At 47.0% G+C, this 20,473-nt stretch overlaps 1 protein-coding gene and 1 non-coding gene across 2 annotated transcripts in view; one reads left to right on the top strand and one right to left on the bottom strand.

The window, feature by feature from the left end:
* The window catches only part of PDZD2 (PDZ domain containing 2), a 432,190-nt gene that overhangs the window by 371,563 nt on the left and 40,154 nt on the right, over positions 1-20,473 (bottom strand). The gene's annotated exons all lie outside the window — the stretch shown is intronic.
* Positions 18,131-18,333, top strand: LOC111758748 (small nucleolar RNA SNORA73 family). The gene has a single exon (XR_002792915.1). It is a non-coding gene; the product is annotated as a small nucleolar RNA SNORA73 family (small nucleolar RNA).

Here is a 20,473-nt window from a genome sequence, read left to right as displayed (position 1 = left end):
AAACTCTTTAGTGAGAATCGTGTGAAAAGCTCAGGAGTATGTGGGACCCACAGTAGCTTGTCATAGGTTTTATACACAGGCTTCCTTAAAAAGGGAGACAAAAACATTGAGGGAAAGAAGGACTGTCATCCATTTAACAGCAGTAGAAGTTAAGGAATGATTTCCCATGCAAAAACTACTTTTGCAAATGGCTAAAAACTCTATAAAGGGGAAACGGACTTGGCCCAATGGATAGGGCATCTGCCTACCACATGGGAGGTCTGCTGTTCAAACCCTGGGCCTCCTTGACCCTGGCGGAGCTGGCCCATGTGCAGTGCTGATGTGCACAAGGAGTGCCCTGCCACGCAGGGGTGTCTCTCGCAAATGGGAGCCCCACGTGCAAGGAGTGCGCCCCATAAGGAGAGCCGCCCAGCACGAAAGAAAGTTCAGCCTGCCCAGGAATGGTGCAGCACACACGCAGAGCTGATACAACAAGATGACACAACAAAAAGAAACACAGATTCCCAGTGCCACTGATAAGGATAGAAGCAGTCACAGAAGAACACACAGTGAATGGACACAGAGATCAGACAACTGGGGCGGGGTGGGGAGAGAAATAAAAAATAAAATAAAATAAAATAAAATAAACTCTATGAAAACCAAAAAGTTAGCTAAATTTTTCTAGGTCTTACTATTGCCTAAAAGTTCATGATTTTTCAAAAGACCGCAGTGAATTAGTACATATGGCTTCTTGGAAAATACGGAATGCCCATCATATGATGATCACAGCCATTTAAAAACACCTGGTGGAAATTACCCAGGCCATTACGACCCAAGTTAGAAAATAAAGGCTGGATGTCTTATCAGAGACCTGAGCTGTAGGTGACCCAGATCTGACCTCGGCCCTATGGCCTGGACTCAGGGCCACCATGTCACACATCATGTAGTCCTGATGAATTTGTCCCCACCCCCACCCCAGTTGGTCAGTGCACATGCTATACGTGACAGCTCAACTTTGCAAATAAATAATGATTTTCACACACAGTATTTCCATTGGTGACAAAGCAGAGACATTAATTTTGCCTTTAAAATAGCTTTGGGGTTATCTAAATTGGTTAAGAAGGAATATGCATAGCCTAAACCCAGAAGCCAATCAAGAAAACAAATGCCCAGCCTCCTGCCACTGGGTCCTCCCCTAAGGAGACCGGTGTCCCCTGGGCCACTGATGGTTGGGACCAGATGCTGTAAGTGAGGGGTACACAGTGACAGTTGCTGCCCCCTACCATCTATTCCCATGAGGCACAATTTTAATTTATAATTGTGGTTGAATTGTATCTGTATTCAGGGCCAGGCAGGGAAGAGCCAAGGGGGGCCAGGGATTTAGATAAATAGGTTGCAAAAAATACAGTGAAAAAAGCCTGACCAAAATGGAAGAGAGTGGATGCAATAGTTTCAAACCACATGGCAAGCCGTTCCCTGCACCCTGCACCCTGGTATTGCAAACTCTCTAAGAATGACCATGGCTCTGAGCTGCTGTTATGGTGAGGGTGAGGGTGAGACAGCTGTCAGACATGGAGCGTCTCAGGACTGATGACCAGTCAAGTCTCTTCGAAACGAGCAATTCTGATGCTTTAGGCTGCCAGGAGTAAGTTCACCTTTGCAGTAGTCTCCAGGTGAGCGTGCACCTGCCTTTCTACAGAGGGTGCAGAACTACAAGACATGATGGGATTGGTCTGCTTCCAAATAAATCTGCTTTCTGCCCTGGCTCTCCCTTACAGCTTGCTCTCATGCCCTCTGCCCACCCCTACGCCACCGACCACCCCCTCGCGCTGCTGCCAGGCCTTTCCTGCTCCTTGGAATAGAGCCCGCACTTCTTCCAGACAAACCCTGCACCCACTGCTCGCTAAACCTCTTCTTTATCCACAAATGGAGGTTGTTTCTGAACCTGTTGCCCTGTGCACTTCTGTCTACAGGGAAGCTGAGAATCCTACCTGCACCTGACCACTAGCAAAGTGCCCTCCTTCCCGTCATTCATTCAACAAATACCTGCTGGACACCTAGTACATGCCGGTCACTAGCCCACTTGTGTGGGATCCATCAGTGAACAAATCAGGCAGACAACCCTTCCTTCAGAAGGCCCAAGGCCTTCCTCCCTGTTTTTCCTAACCATATTTTCCCTTTTGCCATGATTGCCTCCATTTTTGAAATAGCTGCTATTTTGTGTTACTTTCGATTATATGGTATTTGTATATATATCCAATCTTATTATACTGTACAGATCTATAATCTGGTACTGTATTTTTTTTTTAATAGTCCAATTGCTCTTAATAATAAGTAGGGAGGGCCATGCTGAGGCAGGTTAGTATAGGAATCGGGGCAGGTGGCTGAGATCCAGCAAGAACGTGGCTGGCAGACCCCATGGTCGTGAGACCCTGCCTGGAAGCCTCCTGAGGGGAAGGCTGTGGGAAGATCCTGCAGACCCTGGCTGCGAGATCCCAAGTGGAACTCTTCCCGGGGTCAAGGAGAAGCCCCAGATAACCCCAAACAGGCCTCCTCACTGGGCACCTGAGAGCTAATAGAGGGGATCATAAGGCAATCAATCAGAACAGCAAAGAGCTGGAGCCCCTCCCCAACGTTAGGAAGGGGGAGGAGAAACGTTTTACCCCCACGTGCATGACTCTTCCTGTAGCACACATGCAGTCCATGTCTAGGACTATGCACTCTTTCCATCTTTCTTTTTTTTTTAAGATTTATTTTATTTATTTCTCTCCCCTTCCTCCCCCACCCTGGTTGTCTGTTCTCTGTGTCCATTTGCTGTGTCTTCTTTGTCCGCTTCTGTTGTTGTCAGCGGCATGGGAATCTGTGTTTCTTTTTGTTGCGTCATCTTGTTGTGTCACCTCTCTGTGTGTGTGGCACCATTCCTGGGCAGGCTGCAATTTCTTTCGCACTGGGCGGCTCTCCTTACGGGGTGCACTCCTTGCACGTGGGGCTCCCCTACACAGAGGACACCCCTGCGTGGCACGGCACTCCTTGTGCATATCACCACTGCGCATGGGCCAGCTCCATACGGGTCAAAGAGGCCTGGGGTTTGAACCGCAGACCTCCCATGTGGTAGACAGATGCCCTAACCACTGGGCCAAGTCCGCTGCCCTCCACCTTTCTCATTAAACTCTTTACTCCCTTGCCTACCCTATGGCGTGTCCTTAAATTCTTTAATGCAATGTAAGCTAAGAACCTAGAAGCCCAGAACCCAGAGCCTTCCACCAACAATGCTAAGCAACACACTAGAAATGTATAAAGCATAGAGCACTTGGTAATGGTTCAATACATAGTGTTTTTTTAATCTTTCTGAATCCCAGAATTTTCTTTTTTTTAGAAGAAGGTACCTGGGATTGAACCCAGGACCTCATAAATGGGAAGCAGGTGCTCCATCACTTGAGCTATACCAAATTCCCTTAGATATTCTTTTTTTTTTTTTTAAAGATTTAGTTTATTTCTTTTGCCTCCCCCCCCATTGTCTGGTTCTGTGTCCATTCGCTGTGTGTTTTTCTGCATCCACTTGCATTGTCAGGTGGCCCTGGGAAACTGCATCTCTCTTTGTTGAGTCATCTTGCTGTGTCAGCTCTCCGTGTATGCAGAGCCACTCCTGTGCTTTTTTCACGTGGGGTGGCTCTTCTTGTGGGGCGCACTTCATGTGGGGCACACCTGTGTGGGGGTGCCCCATGTGGTAAGACACTCCTTGCGCGCATCAGCACTGCGCGTGGGCCAGCTCACCACACGGGTCAGGAGGCCCTGGGTTTGAACTCTGGACCTCCCATGCGGTAGGCAGATGCTCTATCAGCTGAGCCACGTCCACTTTCCTTAAGAGGAATCTCAAGTCCCATCTCTCCAGAAGACTTCAATGGTACCAGGAAACACAAGCATTTTCTTTTATTTTTATCTTTCCTTAGTACTTATTCATCTACCATTTGCGGTGAAGTCTTGCTATGACCTTTCATGCATTATTCTTTAATTCTTTCCTGTGTGTACATCAGGCTTCCTTGGGGTAGACTGTAAACCTCTGGAGGGAAGGGAGCACATGATGTAGTAGGAGGCATCCCTTCTCCAGATCTCACCCTCTCTGCCTTCTTTACAAAACAACACATTGTTCCTTAAGTGGAGAGAGGGAAGTTCTTCTGCATTGAAAGGCAATTTGAATTTGATTTACATTTCTAGAACAGGAGGCAGGAAGGGGAGGAACTACTGGGATGCTTCAAACAAGTGAAACATTTTGCATGTTTAAGAATAAAAGACAGAGTATTCAAGTATTTTCTATAATAGGGAAAGTCTGCAGTTAAATATCTGAGACTAAGAGGACTGGTTAAATTGTGATGTATCCTTTGGAAGGATGTGTTCATTTAAAAAAAACATTTTGAGGGTTCCTTAATAAAATGAGAAGATGCTCACACTGTGCTGCTATGTGGGGGGAAAGTAATATATAAAAGTGCAATATAAAAAAGTGTGGAGTAGGAACTTAATTTTGTAAATGTTCTATTTACATATACACATACATTTTTAAAAGACTGAAAATAATTGTCTTTGAAATGGACAGAATCTATCTCTGAGTGGTGACATTACTGATGAATTTACTTTGCTTTCATGTATATCTTCCTTTTAAATTCAGGGGAACACACACATTGTGTTGAAAAAAAGAACTTCCAGGCATCACTTTAGCAAGGTTGCAAGTTATTCTTGCCTGTGGGGCCAGGCCCTCCTTCCTGGCCCTAAGGTTCAGGAACGAACCCTCTAAGAAATTAGGGCTGCATTTCTTTCAAATTACCCTGTCATTCAGGCTGTCCACAAAATCCAAGGGGCTGGGAGAATGGATTTGGCTCAACTGATAGAGCATCCGCCTACCACATGGGAGGTCCAGGGTTCAAACCCAGGGCCTCCTGACCCACGTGGTGAGCTGGCCCATGCGCAGTACTAATGCACGCAAGGAGTGCCCTGCCACGCAGGGGTGTCCCCTGTTTAGGGGAGCCCCACGTGCAAGGAGTGCACCCTGTAAAGAGAGCTGCCCAGGAGTGGTGCCGCATACATGGAGAGCTGATGCAGCGAGATGACACAACAAAAAGAAAGAGATTCATGGTGCCGCTGACAAGAATAGAAGGAGACACAGAAGAACAAACAGCAAATGGACACAGAGAGCAGACAACTGGGGGGGGGGGGGACGGGAAGGGGAGAGAAATAAATTTAAAAATAATAACAATAAATCAATCTTAAAAAAAAAATCCAAGGGGCACTCTTCACAATTAAAGCGAGAGCATTCTTGGAAATAAACACAAGTACTTTGTCCTTCGCAGTGAGGGAGGCTGCCATCCGCGGCTCTTCCCACGTGCAGGAGGGGCTAAGGAGACCAGCTGGTGACCAGCGGTCATTTCCGAAAGAGAACTGGGTGTGCTGTCGGGTGCATGGCCGGTGAGGGGGCACGGCCCATGAGGGCGCACTCTCTCCTCCTGAGTCCCTCTCCCTCCCCAGGAGCTTGGGAAGGGAATTCTGAGCTGCTCTGAAGTTCCCATCCGCCTCATTCCTCCAGCCGGCATGCCTGTCGATATTTTTAACAAGGCACAAGACTTGCAATTCTATTAAAAACACATGTCTCTCGTCTCAAAACATGGTTTGCAACAGCCGCCGAGAGTCAGTAAACACACCCTCAACCAGGGGAGCAAACGGATTCAACTCGCATTCTGAACACTATATTTTTCACACAGAAACACAGGAGCCTCCTGGCTGGAATCAGTTGAGAGAGAGGATCCCTCGGGCCTCCTCGATCTCGGGATACAACTGCCCAGCCTCCTTAAAAACACCTTTCCTCACGTGGCCATTTCTCAAAGAGAGGAGAGAAGACCGGGGGCCAGAATTTTAGAAAGTGGGGGAGGAGGAGACAAGACGAGGAGGCCAGGTGGAGTCAGAGTTGAAGGGCTTTGCACCAGATCTCTCGCCTCCGGCCCATGCGTGTCCGTGGGAAGTCGATGCGGGTTACCTTTAAAACAAGGGAAGATCTGGACCTGCCAAACCCAGGGGTCCATTCAGTGGCGGAGTATTTGGACCCTGCTTTAAATCCATTTCCCCACTTGGTGGTTCTAGTAGCTGAACTTCTCTAAGACTTGGTTTCTTCTCTATATAATAGGGTTTACAAATGATACCTCTCTCATAGGACTGCGCCACAATTTATATGAGCCAAAAGCGCCATCTGCAGAGGACCTGACAAGGTACTCTGTAATGCCTACCCCCTCCTCTCTACTCCCGGTAATGCTGAGGAAATACATAGGAAAACCAAATGAGCCAAGGGCTGGGGGGTGAGAGGCAGATAGCCAGAAAGCCACGGAGAATGACGACCTGTCTAAGAGGTAGAGTTTGGGGAGGAACCTAGACCATGGCGCTGTTTCGAAGTCAGTTCTAAGCACACAAATTACCAGGCCTGTAAACGCTTCCCCCTCAAATCCTGACACTTGGAGGGGAGCGGGGAGAAGGCAGGGAACCTCCAGATCAGATATTTTAGACTCCAGGAAAGGAAACAGAAAGCTTTATTTATCAGGGCTCCCCAGCTTGCTAATTAACTTACGGACTGGAAACTATTCTCGTGTGTCAGCGCCTGCACATCTTCTCATTATTAGAAAAACATCTGCTCATTATCCCCATGGTTTCGGAACGTGAGAGCGCACGCGAGTTGGTTCCCAGATGCAAATGCGGGATGTGAAAGCTGGCGCGGGCACCGCGGCTGTGCAGAACTTGAGTGTCGGGGAGATGAGAACAGGTTCTGAGCGTTCTAAATAAAACAGGCAGAAGGCGTTCATCTCTGAAGCTTCCGTGGGGATTGGTAGCGGAAAGACACCTATTTGTAGATGCAGAAGAGCACCGTTTACCCAGGCAGGAAAAGCACTTACAAGGCCTTTCTCCCTTTTCCGTAGAAAAGCCAGGTGTCAGCGCTGGACAAGTATTTATGGGATATGTACTGCGTGTTCACAGAACAGCTCGTCCCCAGGACTGGAGACTCAGGACCCAGGTGGCAGAGGTCTCTGGCACCTAGAAGAGCATCTGCACCCCTGGAATACCCAGAGGCAGCCCGTATGTCATGTCACGTGGGCGCAGGCTGGGACCCTTGGGAGACGAGGGGCCAGCCTTGCAACATGCCTAGTCCCTCACACCACGGGAGGAGCCTCTTCCTCTTGCCCACCAAATCAAGACGGACCAAATAGCCCTTTTTGCCTGAGTCTGGGGGTTTCTGGGCACGAGACTTCCAGTGCTAAAACTGGGACAGCCGTGGGCAGACTGGGATGAGCCAGTCACCCTACAATGTCCCCTCCTCTCTTTCTCTCTCCTGGCCAGAAACTGGCTTCACCCTTTCCCTTACTGGAAAACTAATCTTTAACAGTGTAAGCTCTTTTGCCTCAGTTTCCTCATATATAAAAGAGAAAGACTATGAAACTCTCCCTTCTGGTGATGTTGGGGAGAGTAGCGGGCCTTGCTGGTCTGTGCCTAGATAAAGTACACGGAGGGGTGAGGCAGGGACCACCCATATTAAAGAGTTGAAGGAAGCAGATGTGGCTCAAGGGATAGAGCCTCCGCCTACCATATGGGAGGACCTGGGTTCGATCCCTGGGGCCTCCTGGTGAAAAAGAAGAAGAGAAAGCGTGCCTGCGTGGCAAGCCAGTGCCTGTGCGAGTGCCCACATGGTGAGCCAGTGCCTGCATGCCTGCGTGAGTGCCCGTGTCATGAGCCAGTCCTGCGCAAGTGAGTCATGCAGTAAGATGATGATGCATCAAAAGAGTCAAGGTGAAGCAGAAAGTAGGAACTGAGGTGGCCCAACTGGCAGGGAACCTCTCTCCCCATCAGAGGTTTCCAGGATTGAATCCCGGTGAATCCTAAAGTAGAAAAAATGAGAAGAGAAGACAACACAGACAGCCAAAACAGCAGGGCAGGAGGAGGGGAAGGGGGTAAAATAAATAAATAAATAAATAAATCTTTAAAAATAAAAAATTAAAAAAAAGTAAAGCGCTGACAGGTGGAGGCTGTGGGCAGAGGGCAGGGACACAGGAAGGGAACATGGGGTATGGGGGGATCAAAGCCAGGCCCTCAGATTCTACATTTACTGCCATTTAACTCACAGGCATCAAGCCCATCTTCCACCAGACTTCTAACTACCAAACTCCCTTCCAAACACCCTCCTTGCCTCCCTGAATCTCTCCTACCTTTTGAATGGCCCCACTTTCCACCCCCATCAGGAGGAAGAAATCCATAGGGCATTACCTTGCTCTCTCCCTCTCCTTCTCCCCGGGGGCCTAACTTACCTTTTCTGTCTGTGGCACCTTCCTCTGAACTTTCTCACACATCTAGACCCTTGCAACCCATTCCTGCTCCCTCTGTCTCGCTGCCTCCCAAGCCAAAACTCTTCTTCCTGAGTTATGACAACAACCTCCTGCTTCCAGCCGGTCCCACTCCAGACCAGCCTGTACCCAGAAGCCAGAGTGTGGTGTTTCTAAAACACCGAGCTGGTGGGAAGCGGTTGTGGCTCAACTGATAGAGTGTCCGCCTACCATATGGAGGGTCCAGGGTTCGAAACCCAGGGCCTCCTGAACTGTGTGGTGAGCTGGCCCACATGCTGTGCTGATGCACGCAAGGAGTGCTGTGCCACGCAGGGGTGTCCCCCACACAGAGGTGCCCCACGCACAATGAGTGCACCCCGCAAGTAGAGCTGCCCCACGGGAAAAATGCACAGCCCACCCAGGAGTGGCACCACACACATGGAGAGCTGACGCAGCAAGATGATGCAACAAAAAAGAGACACAGAGTCCTGGTGCCACATGACAGAATGCAAGCAGGCACAGAACACAGAGAATGGACGCAGAGAGCAGACCATGGTGGGGGGAAGGGGAGAGAAACAAATAAAATAAATCTTTAAAAACAAATAAAAAAATAAAACACTGAGCGGACCTGGCCACTTTCCAGGGCTTGAAGTCTTTTGTTGGTTGCCCAAGCTTTTGAGATTACATTCAAACTCCTTAGTTTATCACCCAACTGCCTGTCAGATCTAGCAATTCTGACCTCTCCAAACTTTGTTCTTTACTCCTCACTTACCACCCTCAACTTTAGGCACAATGAACATACTTTATGCTGTTTCTTGCCTCAAAATTCAGCTCAAATATTGCTTCCTCCAGAAAGCCACTCCTGCTTGCCTCTCACCCTGCCCTGCCGCACCTTTTTAGGGCTGCCTTGGATTGAGATGCTTCTCTGGTCCTCTCCGTCATTGCACTTACCACAATGAGAGGTTAGGGTTATTGACCAGAATATAGACCTGTTGAGGGCAGAGATTTCATATTCTTTGACTTCCTACCCAGAATGGTAGCTCGGTGCTTAAAGCATCTTAGGTACTTATGAATATTTGTCAAATGAATAATGAAAACAAGCAGCTTCATCCATACAAAACAGTATCATCCCAAATTGATGTCCAGGAGGCAGATCTTCCCCGTGGCTGAGAGAACAGAAAATACCCCAAGCAAAGAGAAATCCTCCTCTGCCACCCGGGCCCGTCACTGAGACCGGTCCTGGATAACAAACTGGCGATGGTATTGGGCAGGTGATCCAAGGCTCCAGTCCAACATGGCAGGCACTTTGTTCTGTGACTCTGAACCACCTCTTAACCTCCCTGCAGCTCAGTTTCCTCATTTATGGGAATAACGGTAACTTACAACGTTGTGAAGAGCAAATGAAATGGCATATAGAAAACTGTTAGCACTTAGCAGTGGCTGGTGCCCACCTAGCCCCCTTCCTTTCATTATTGCCAAAACAGAGACAGCCTAATAAAATCTGTGTTCACAACACACACAAGCAGCTGCTGCTGGGTGAGACTCAAGCCAAGGAAAAGCAGAAGGAAGCAAAGTCTCCATTCCTGGACAGTAAACCTGGAGGCACTGGGTCACTGCTCCCAGCATCCCGAGATTCAAAGGACTCCATGGCTTGGAACACAGGAATCTTGGGGGCCTCCCCACACTGGCACCTTCTAGTTCAATGCCAGAGGTTTAGACTGGGCAAGAGAGCAGGAAGTGGGCTTTTCTCCACCATCCCCACTTGGAAGATGGCCATTTTCTGCCAAGAGGCAAAAGAAAATCTGAAAGAAAACCCAAGGAATTGTTAGCACAGTGGTTACCTCTGGGGGCAAGACTACAGGTAATTTTTAAAAAATCATTTTCTATGTATTCTTTACTTTTCCCCACACTTTCTACAGAAAGCATGTACTGCTTTTATTGCCTGAAAATATTTACAATCCCCAGGAGTTTCCCTGACCTGGCTCAGGTTCAGAGCAGGCCTGCCCCCAGGCATGTTGTGCCCTTGGGAGCCCAATCAGGTTGTAACAGCCAGTCCTGTTTTGGAATTCTCTGACAGAGGAAGTTCAGAATTCTGTGGCCTGGGGTTCAAGGATGCTGTGAAGACCCTAGAGCCTTCCAACCACCCACCACTATCACTATAGCCTTTGAGAAGTACGCAGGGTGAAGACATGCCCCCAAAGACAGGATAATGGCTCCTCCAGGGTCCCTATATAGGGCTGGTGCTCAGCAGGAGAAGTTCAGAGCCTGGGATGGATAAAGAGAAGGAGAAAGGGGTTGAGGCTAAGAGACTTCATTCTACGGCCATAGGAAAGGTTTTTAGGGACATTCAATTACTTGTTGAAAGAAAGGAGTGAGAAAACTGTTGCAACTTGCCCAAGCCCCTGAGGGTTCCTGTGAGGGTCTTTGGGCTCAGTTAGAAGAGGCATGGAAGAACTCTTCCCCTGGGTAAAGCCCCTCTCCTGCACCTGGGTCTCAGCCACTCATTCATTCACTGAGCGCCTCTATGCACCAGCCATTGCATCTATGGGTGCAGCGTGATGAACCACGACCATCCTCCCATTCTCCCCATTACCCCCGCCCCATCCAGAGGAAATCTGAAGGGAAAATAGTGGTTGGGCATTTGACTTGTTTAGTGGGTATACAGGTGGCAGGGTGTGCTGGAATGCTGGCTCTTTTCAAAAGAGCCTGTACATAGGAAAAGAAGGATAAAGAGAGATAAGACAGCTGGCAGGGGAGCGGAATTTGGGGAAGAGAATCAGAAGATGTCTAAGGTAGGATTTCAAAGACATTTTGCTGCCCATTGATTAATGAACCCTTCTCGTCTATCTCCCCTGTGAACTCTCCAGTGTAACACACACCGTTTGCCAAGTGCTTTGGAACTGAGCACAGCAGGGGCAGGAGCCAAGGCAGTGTCCTCCAGGTGGGAGGCAGGTAAGAGCAAAGGCTGCCCAACACGGGCCAGTCACATCCCTGTTATACACAAATAAAAAGATGCTATCCTTACCCCCAAGAGCTTATGGTCCAACTGGGGGGACGCCCTGCAAATAAACAAGCTTCCAAGGTGATGTGGCTACAGAGGGGCACAGCCAAGGGCTTCAGGCACACAATGTAAGGACCCACCACCAAACTCAATAATCAAGATAAATAATGTTTTAAATCATCAAGATATTTTAATGCAGCATTTTACAATATCAAAATAAATGCCAAAATGCATGATGAACAAATACCAACATTTTAAATAAAGGCAGGATTCATGGACAGGGTCAGGATTAGGGTGAGGCGAATGGGGCCATGTGCAAGGTCAGGGTCAGATCCTGTCTTTATTTAAAATGTTTTATTTTCCCACCATATATTTTTTTTCATTTCGTGATTTAAAAAATATATAATATTACATTAAAATCTCATTTGTCTTCATTACTGCTTTTTTTTTGGCACTCTTTACATTGTGTACTCCAGGCAATCACTTGCTTCACCCTGATCCTGGGCCTGAGGTGCTCCCAGGAAGGGGGAAACCAAACTAGATCTGAGAGTCCAAAAGATGCTTTGCTGAAGAACACAGCGTTCCAGGTGGACCATGAATGGAAACTGCCATATGCAAAAAAAAAGCAATCTAGAATGAGGGAATAGCCTGTGCAAGGGCAGGGAACAGCATGGTGTGCCTGAGGAAAGGGCAACCAGCAGGGTGTAACTGGGCGGCTCAGTCTCATATCTTCTCTGAGGCTGGTTCCTCACTGGCAAAACAGCAGGTTGAGCCAAGTAACCACTGACTCATTCAGCATTTATGGAGTGTCTCCTACATGCCAGTTCATATAGATTCAAAAATGATCTGGGGAGCAGATGTAGCTCCGGCAGTCAGGCGCCTGCCTCCCACATGGGAGGTCCTGCCTTTGGTTCCCAAAACTTACTAAAGAAAACAAACAATGAAAGACATTGAGCAGAAACAATGAGCAGACAACAAAGAAAAACAAGTAGACAATGAACAAAAACAACGAACGAATATACAAGGGAGCCATCTCGGGGCAAAAAAAAAAAAAAGAATCTGAAGAATAAAAAAAAAAAATCCATAGTGAATCTACACTACACAAACAGTGAGCCCCAAGTTGAACCATGGACTATTGTTCACAGTACAATTATAAACATGGCCTGTCATCAAGTAAAAAATGTTCCATGCCAATGCAAGGTGTTAATAAGAGGGTGGTATACGGAAATAATGTATTTTACACATGCCTGTTCTGTAAACCAACAACTTCTATAACAAAGGGGGAAAAAAAGAATCTAAGAAAATCCAAAAGATATAATCCCTGCCCCCAAGGAGCTCATGTCAAGCCAAGACATGATAAGGCTGGAGACAGTGCTATGGTCCATTTTAGCGCTTAACATTCTCTAAGTTTTGCTTTGTTTTTGACGGTTTAAATGCTATCATCATTACAAAACCATTATCGAGAAGTTGCCAACTTTATATCATTTTCCTAAAAAGCAATTTTCAATCCCGTGCAGTTCTGGAGTGATGACCAGTTTCAAAAAGGGCTTTCACAGATGAATTCTGCTTGTACCTCTCATTAACCAGGGGACAGGCTGGAGTCAACTCTCTTATCCCTCATTTTCCAGACAAAGAACCTGAGACTCAGAGTGTTTAAGCAACTTCTGTTAGGAGTTGTCTGACCAAAAGGGACAGAACTGGCACTGGAATCCTGGTCTCCTGACTCCTGGATAGAAGCTGACTGGCTCGATTGCTTTGTGTATGAGGAATGAGCCAGCAGATTGGAGAGCAATTTCCCTCCAGTTCCATCGAAACCTTCCCTCAGAAAGCAGCTCCTGGATTCAAGCTCATCCCTGGAAACCATGAATGAACATGGCTCAGAGCTGAGGGGGGAAGGAGACTGCCCCGCCCCAGGGCTTCATCAGTGAAGGAGACGAAAAAGAAAGATGCACGTCCCCTGCACCCCTGACCCCTCTCCATACCCCATCACCCGTGCTGAGCATCCTGAGCCCATCTTTAAGGTCACAGCAGGCCTCTGTCACGCCACATCCTCTCCACTCAAGATCTCCCGCTGCACGCCAAGGTCCTTGCCAGATCCAAAAGCTGTCTCTTCCCACCTTGAAGTTAAAACACAAGCAGGCCGCCAAACAGCAGCTTTAATGAGGGTAGCATTTGGGGCTGGAAGGGCGGCCCAGCCCACACAGCGGCCTGGCGGAGATGCCGACCCCCCCAGCTTAGACACGGGCGGTGTGTCCGCCTGAAGGCCTGGGCAGCAGGACAACCCATTTGATGCAATCACCAGATGATGAGCAACACTACAGCTCTTCTCGGGTGCTGGTAATGGGCCCTGGCCCCGCCTGGGTGTCTAGAGTGGGCCTGTTGGAAATGTCATCATGCTAGAGCCCTTGCAGACAGTTAAAAAATTCCTTACGAGGGAGGCAGGCAACTGGCCTGCAGAAGAGCTGGCATAATGCCTCTGTGGCCTGGCTGATGCGAGCTGGCCCAGGAGCCTCGTGGATGTGGGGGCAGAAGGCTGGGGTGTCAGAGAAGGAAGCCAGAGGATTGTCCATAGTGCAAGTGAAGGGTAGAAGCCAAGTTCCGGCCAGAGCCTATCCCTCTGTGGTGCCCCTGAGCACTCCCCACGCGTTCCCAGACTTGCCTGCACTTCTTTATTGCTTTGTGCTGTCACTGTCACCATCATCATCACCATCATCATCACCCCAGGTAGCACTTACTGAGCATAGGGGGCTGCGTGGTGGGTCCCCAAAAGATAGGTCCACTTTCTAATCCCTGAACCTATGAATGTTACATTATTTGAAAGAAAAGGGTCTTTGCAGATGTGATTAAATTCAGGACCTGGAGAGGGAAAGATTATCCTAGATAATCTGGGTAGATCCTAAATGCAATCACATATATGCTTATAGGAGATAGGCAGAAGGAAATAAGAGCAAGACACTGTTAAGTAAAATAAAATGGCCACCTGCACTGACAATTGCCGAGGGACCCCTTTTCTGAAGAGGTCTTTTCCAGAAGACAAAAACAATTGATCTGCAGAGGCTTTCAGAGAGAATGGAACACACCCTACAGAACTGCAGATAAGCAACAGGTGGTGATAAACCAGTAGCCACAGCTTATCAGAATGGACAAACATACCTTAGGAATGAATCAATGTCTATCTCTGCTCCCCACTTTGGAAGACGACCTCCCTCCATATAAAATGGAAGTTAAACATCAGCTAGTCAGAACATTTCCTCACTTGCTTTGGTCCTTTCCCTATAAAAGCTCCCTCAGAGGAGTTCCCTTCCACTTTCTGAATGGGACACTGCCCAATTCATGAATCACTCAATAAAGCTGTGAGATCCAAAATTTCATGAAAAGTGTTTCTTTTACCAACGCACAGAGGAGAAGACACAGAGAACAGGAGAAGGCCATGTGACCATGGAGGCAGAGAATGAAGCCTTGTGGCCACAAACCAAGACATGCCTACCGCCACGGAAAGGCTGAAGAAACAAAGAACGAATTCTCCCCTCCAGCCCTCAGGAGGGCGGCCCTGCCGCCATCTTGATTTCAGACTTCCCACCTCCAGAACAGTGAGAGAATAAGTTTCTGTTGTTTCCAGGCACCCAGTTTGTGGCAACCCCAGGAAACAAATACACTGCAGCACCATCATCCCCACAGGCAGCATTTACTGAGCACATACTGAATATTTACCAGGCATGAGGCATTACACAAGCTTATCAACCACTCTATGAGCTATTTCCATTTAACAGATAAGGAAACTGCAGCTTAGTGAGGTTTAGGAACTTGCCAGGGTAGTTTTGGACCCAGCTGAAAACATAACCAGTATGTACTGCTATATCTAGAAAGTCCATAAACACAAAGGAGTGGAAGTCATTTTTAGCCTCAAATGATGTATTTTTTAAAAGATTTGTTTATTTATTTCTCCCCACCCCCCCATCCCTCATTGTTTGTGCTTGCTGTTTCCTCTGTTTTAGGAGGTGCTGGGAACCAAACATGGGACCTCCCATGTGGTAGGTGGGCGCCCAACAGCTTGAGCCACATCCACTTCCCTCAAATGATATTTTTACCAGACTTATCTATAAGGCTCCACTCTTCCTACAAGTCAGGGGGATGACCTAACTGTGGGGACGGATGGAGACACGTTTCAAACGACCTGAGTGGTGTTTTGATGAGATTGCCAGCACTTAAATAGCTCCTAAGGAAGGAATTTGAACCCCATCAGAGACATCCTAGCATTCACTACTGGAACAGGAAACGAGTGCAGTCCTTTCACCCTCTTTTTGAATGGAGGTTATGGTGACCTGGACACTCACAGGGGAGTGTCATAACCTTTCCACCAGCTTCCCTGGCTGGAGAGCAGTGCCCCAGAGAAAAGATTCTGGAGACTTCACTGAGAACAAAGAGGAGAATTCCAGAGCTCAGAGTTAGCTCTGCCCTAGAATCTAAGAAACCAATCAAGGATACAGTCTACCTGCCGAGACAGGGCTCAGCAGAACCCAGTCAGAAGGGGTGGGAACTAAATTTAACACAAATACCTTTGTCTTGTTAGACATGCCATTATACCCGGGAAAGACTGGCTGGCTGGCTGGCTTGACCCACAGTTCCACTTGTACAGCAATGTAGCAGGACACCTTTTGGCAGGATCCGGCTGCATCTGGATAAGTGCATCCTGAAGCCCACAGATGCTGGGCCACTCGGCTCCCAGGCCCTGGCCAGCCCCACCGACAGAACAATGTCCCCGGTGCTCTCAGGGCTGCTGCTTGGGTAACTGAAATGCTAATTACCCCTAGGGAGGCCCATAAACCCGCAAAAACCGCTGAAAGAGTAGTTCTGCCCTGCTGTGACCCGGCTAACTACCCCTTGCTCAGCTCAGAGGAAATCTAATTCCCTCAAGCAGAGCGTATATTAAAGAGACATTGCCTGCCCGGTAGTCATTCAGCCTTCATTGAGGGGGAAAGAAAGCGAGCGGGCCCTGGGAAGTAATCAACACCTCCAGAGCAAGATAGCCTGCTGAGCATGCCCTGGGCTCCCAGGGTTAGGCCTCCATCCAGCCCCTGCCTTGAGTCTCCTGGGAGGGAAAAGTGGGCAAGAGGCCCATCACCCACAAACCTGGGAGGGACTCAGGGGGAGGAGGGTGGGTTAAGATGAATTCTCCTGTCAGCAAACCCAAGGTTCCAGAATGTTCTATAGACTCTTTAAGAGTGTAACTGGAGACTCCCAGACCCTGGCACCCTGGAGGTCAACTGATTCAATGGAAACCAATCCAAGAGAAGAGCTCCCTTTTTCACTTGATTGTCCCCCAGGGGCCTTCTTTAGTCTCACCAGGACATTTGCTTACCTAGGTCCCCAGTATCTGCAGCTTCCAGATCCAAAAAGCTTTGACAACGCAATTGTTTCGTAAAGCATTCGGCAGCAAACCGTTCCTGATTTGAACTCCCTGGAGGCCATCTGGAGTCTTCATTTATCATCCACTTGTAAATATTCCTCTATTTTGCTGCCGAGAAATATTAATTCATGGAATTGTGAGGTGTTACTCCAGACCTCCCCGGAAGTGTAATATAGAATGAAGCGTAGGCACCACGTGACCTTTTTGAAAAGCCAAAAGTCTGACTTCTCAAACACTCCCGCTCTGAAGGTTTCTGATAAGGAATTGTGTGCCTCTCGTCCCCAGGTGGACTATGTTGCTGTGTTTTTCCGCCACTTGTTGGAAGCCCTTCCTGATGAACCCCATCTTGCTGTGAACACTCCTCTACTCTGATCCTCACTTGAAGCTGGGCAACTACGTTCAGCCTTGCTGATGAACTTGTTTTCCATGTGTGAGCATGAGTCTGTTGTTTTGTTTTTACATCTCACCTTGCATGGATTCAATTCTCTCTGGGGTCTAATAGCCTGTCTTGGGTTCCCTTAAGCCTCACTGCACCTGCCCCAGAACCCTACTGTTTCTCAAGTGTTCAGGCCCTGTTAGGTAAAATAAAATGGTTACCAGCGTTGGGTGCTGTCGGGAGAAGACCCCTTTCTGAGAAGGGCTTGTCCAGAAGATGAAAACAACTGCCCTGCGAGAACTACACAACTGCAGATAAGCAACACCTGGTGATAAAACTAGTTTCAGTCCAGCAGAGATAGCTTATCAGAATGGTCAAGCATACCATACTAGTTAAGGTCTATCTGATCTCCACTTTGTAAGAAATACCTGACTCATGTAAAATGGAACTAAAATGGAACCGCCTCATGTAAAATGGAACCGTAACATCAGCCTGTCAGAACATTTCCTTGCTTGCTTCCTTGCTCACTCTGTTTGAGCTTCCCCTTTCCAATCCATCTGTGGAGCTACCTTCTGCTTTTTGAATGGGACATTGTCCTATTCATAAATCACTCAATAAAGCTGTGAGCTCCTAAGGCCCATGAAGGTCTCCTTCATCAGCCCCTTATAGCACTTCTTCCCAAAGTCTAAATAAGAAAATTCAATGTGGAGGCAGATTACAAAGTTATAAGAGAATTGTTAGTTTAAAATACATAAAAAATAACTGTCTGAAAAATAGAATGAAATCCTGGGGAGTGGACGTGACTCAATAGTTGGGCACCCACCTCCCACATGGGAGGTCCCAGGTTCAGTTCCTAAAGAAGACAAGCAGACAATAATGAGCGGACACAACGAGTAGACAGATGAGGGAGACATCTGGGGAGGAGGAATACACACACATACACACACACACATAGGATTATATCTCTATTTTCAAGACCTCAAAACGATTTTTTTAGAAGACAATTTTAAAACCACTGATATCCAGCGTGGATACCCCAGGAGGTCACTCTTCTGGGCTCTGTTCAGGTGGCCTAAAGGAGCATAGGGCTCTGCCTGGGAATGTACAGTTCCATTCCGTGACTTTGGAAATGAAGTCAGGCCTCAAGCCTGCACCTGCGTATTCCTACAGCTCCTCAGAGTCTTGTGGACAACTATGGAGGAGACAAACTATGCAGGACACACCTCATATTTAAAAAAAAAATTTTTTTCTAACTGATAAAAACCTTTTTTTAGCATGACAATAGTCTTGTAGCTATGTTTAAAAAAGACTCTTCATCTTTTAGAAATGTATACTGAAGCATTTACAGATGAAATAATAGGATGTTTGGTATTCGTTTGAAAATAACAAAAGGGAGAAGAGGACGTGGGTGTCCATGAGGCCATAAGAGCTGGAGGGTGATGGTGGCAGAGGCTGTCTAATAGCTATAGCCTCTGATAGTTCATTTTACTATTCTCACCACTTTTCTGTGTGTTCTAAATCCCCCACATTACAGAGTTTTAAAAAATCAATTGAGGAACTGAGAGAAAACTTGAGAGAAAGACCTAGCTTGCTTTGAGATAAAAAGGTTCAATGATTTTTTTCCTCCTCAGAATTAATCTATAAATTCAATTAAAATACCAACAAGGATTAGTTTTAGAAGTTTCCTCTGGAAAAATAAACATAGGGTAATAGCCAGGAAAATTATGAAAGAGAAGAGGATGGGGTGGGGGTCAGGGAGAAGTACAGAGAAAGTCTAGTCCTATAGGTGTTTAAAATAGATTATGAGCCTACAACAATTAAAGTGATTTTGTCATGGAGAACAAATAGGGAAATGGGCCAAAAGAGAATTCCAGAAGTGGGCCTGAGCACTTACTCTGTGCAAGATGTTGAATAATCAGCACCAAACAAAACAGACAAAATTCTAGCCCTTACCTATAAGAAAACAAATAGGAAATCCATATAGTGAATAGTGCTGCAGAGAAAACAAAGCAAGAAATGACATAGAGAATGATGACGGCAGGATGCTAGCTTAAGATCTATGGGGCAAGCCCCTCTGAGGAGGTGACATCTGAATGACAAGAAGCACCAGGACAAAGATGGGGATCTAGGGAAAGAGCATTCCAAGCACAGTGAAAAGCAAGAGCAAAGGTCCTGGGGTTGAAATGACCTTTGCTCGCTCAAGGAAAGAGAAAGTCTTGGGAGACAGAAGAGGCCAGGAAGATAGGCAGGACCTGGATCATATAAACCTTCCCAGGACTGGTAAGGAATCTGGGTTTTTGAGGTGGTAAGCCATTAGTGGGTTTTATAGAGCATTTTTAAAAGATTACTCTGGCTACTATGTAGAGAGAAGACTCTATAAAAACAAGAATGGAAACCACAATTCCAGTTTCCCCTGCAGTAGTCTAACAAGAGGTGATGGAGGAATCAAGCAGGTGAAAGGTGGGGAAATGGTGACAAGTAGCCTGATTTGGGATGCAGTTTTGCTATAGTGTCAGTTTGTTGATACATTAGAAGAGAAGGAGGAGGGAAAACAAAGGAATCGACATGATGCTAGTGGTCTTACTAACTGGATAGATGACAAGGCCATTGATGGAGAAAGGGAAGATGGGTAGGAATGGGTTTGACAATTGGGGGGAGCGGTTCTTAAATCAAGGACTCCATTGTCCTATCTGTCATTTGAGATGCCTATCAGACACCCAAGGTCTTGGCAGGGGGATGGCTACGTGAGGATGGCGCTCAGCCGAGGAAATGTACATTTCCTCAGCACAAAGACACAATGAGAACATCATTTCAGATGTATAGAGATTGTTTGGTAGCCAGTGTTGGGGCAATTGGCTATGGATTTAGAGAGACAAAATAAAACTATTCCAAACTCAATCCTCAGACCAAACTAATTTCCAAATGGATCAAAAATGTAAAAACAAAAACTGGTGAAGGTACAAAGAAAACAGCCCTTCCACACTCTTGTAAGGGGTATGAAGATTCATGCAATCTTTTGTAGGAACAGTTTGGCATGTTTATCAAATTTGAAATGCATGTTTATTTTGCTCCAGTGATCCTATTATTAGTATTAATTTACCCAACAGATAGACAAGGAAAAGCTTATAGACAAGGATATATTTATGAGGATGACCCTGCAGATTCACTGCAGTAAAAATTTAGAAACAAGCAAAGTGTGCATCAACAGGGGACAGATTAAATAAATTATATGTCCATAAGATGGACTACTTGGCAGATGATACATGACACATGTGCGAATATGGAACTATCTCCAAGGCACATTAAAGGAAAAACCACAAAGAACAGAACCGCAAAGAACAGAACCTTTTATTAGCCCTTTGGGT

Source organism: Dasypus novemcinctus, chromosome 2 (genome assembly GCF_030445035.2).
Source record: "Dasypus novemcinctus isolate mDasNov1 chromosome 2, mDasNov1.1.hap2, whole genome shotgun sequence".
NCBI lineage: Eukaryota > Metazoa > Chordata > Mammalia > Cingulata > Dasypodidae > Dasypus > Dasypus novemcinctus.
This window is presented reverse-complemented; position numbering and strand designations above follow the sequence as displayed.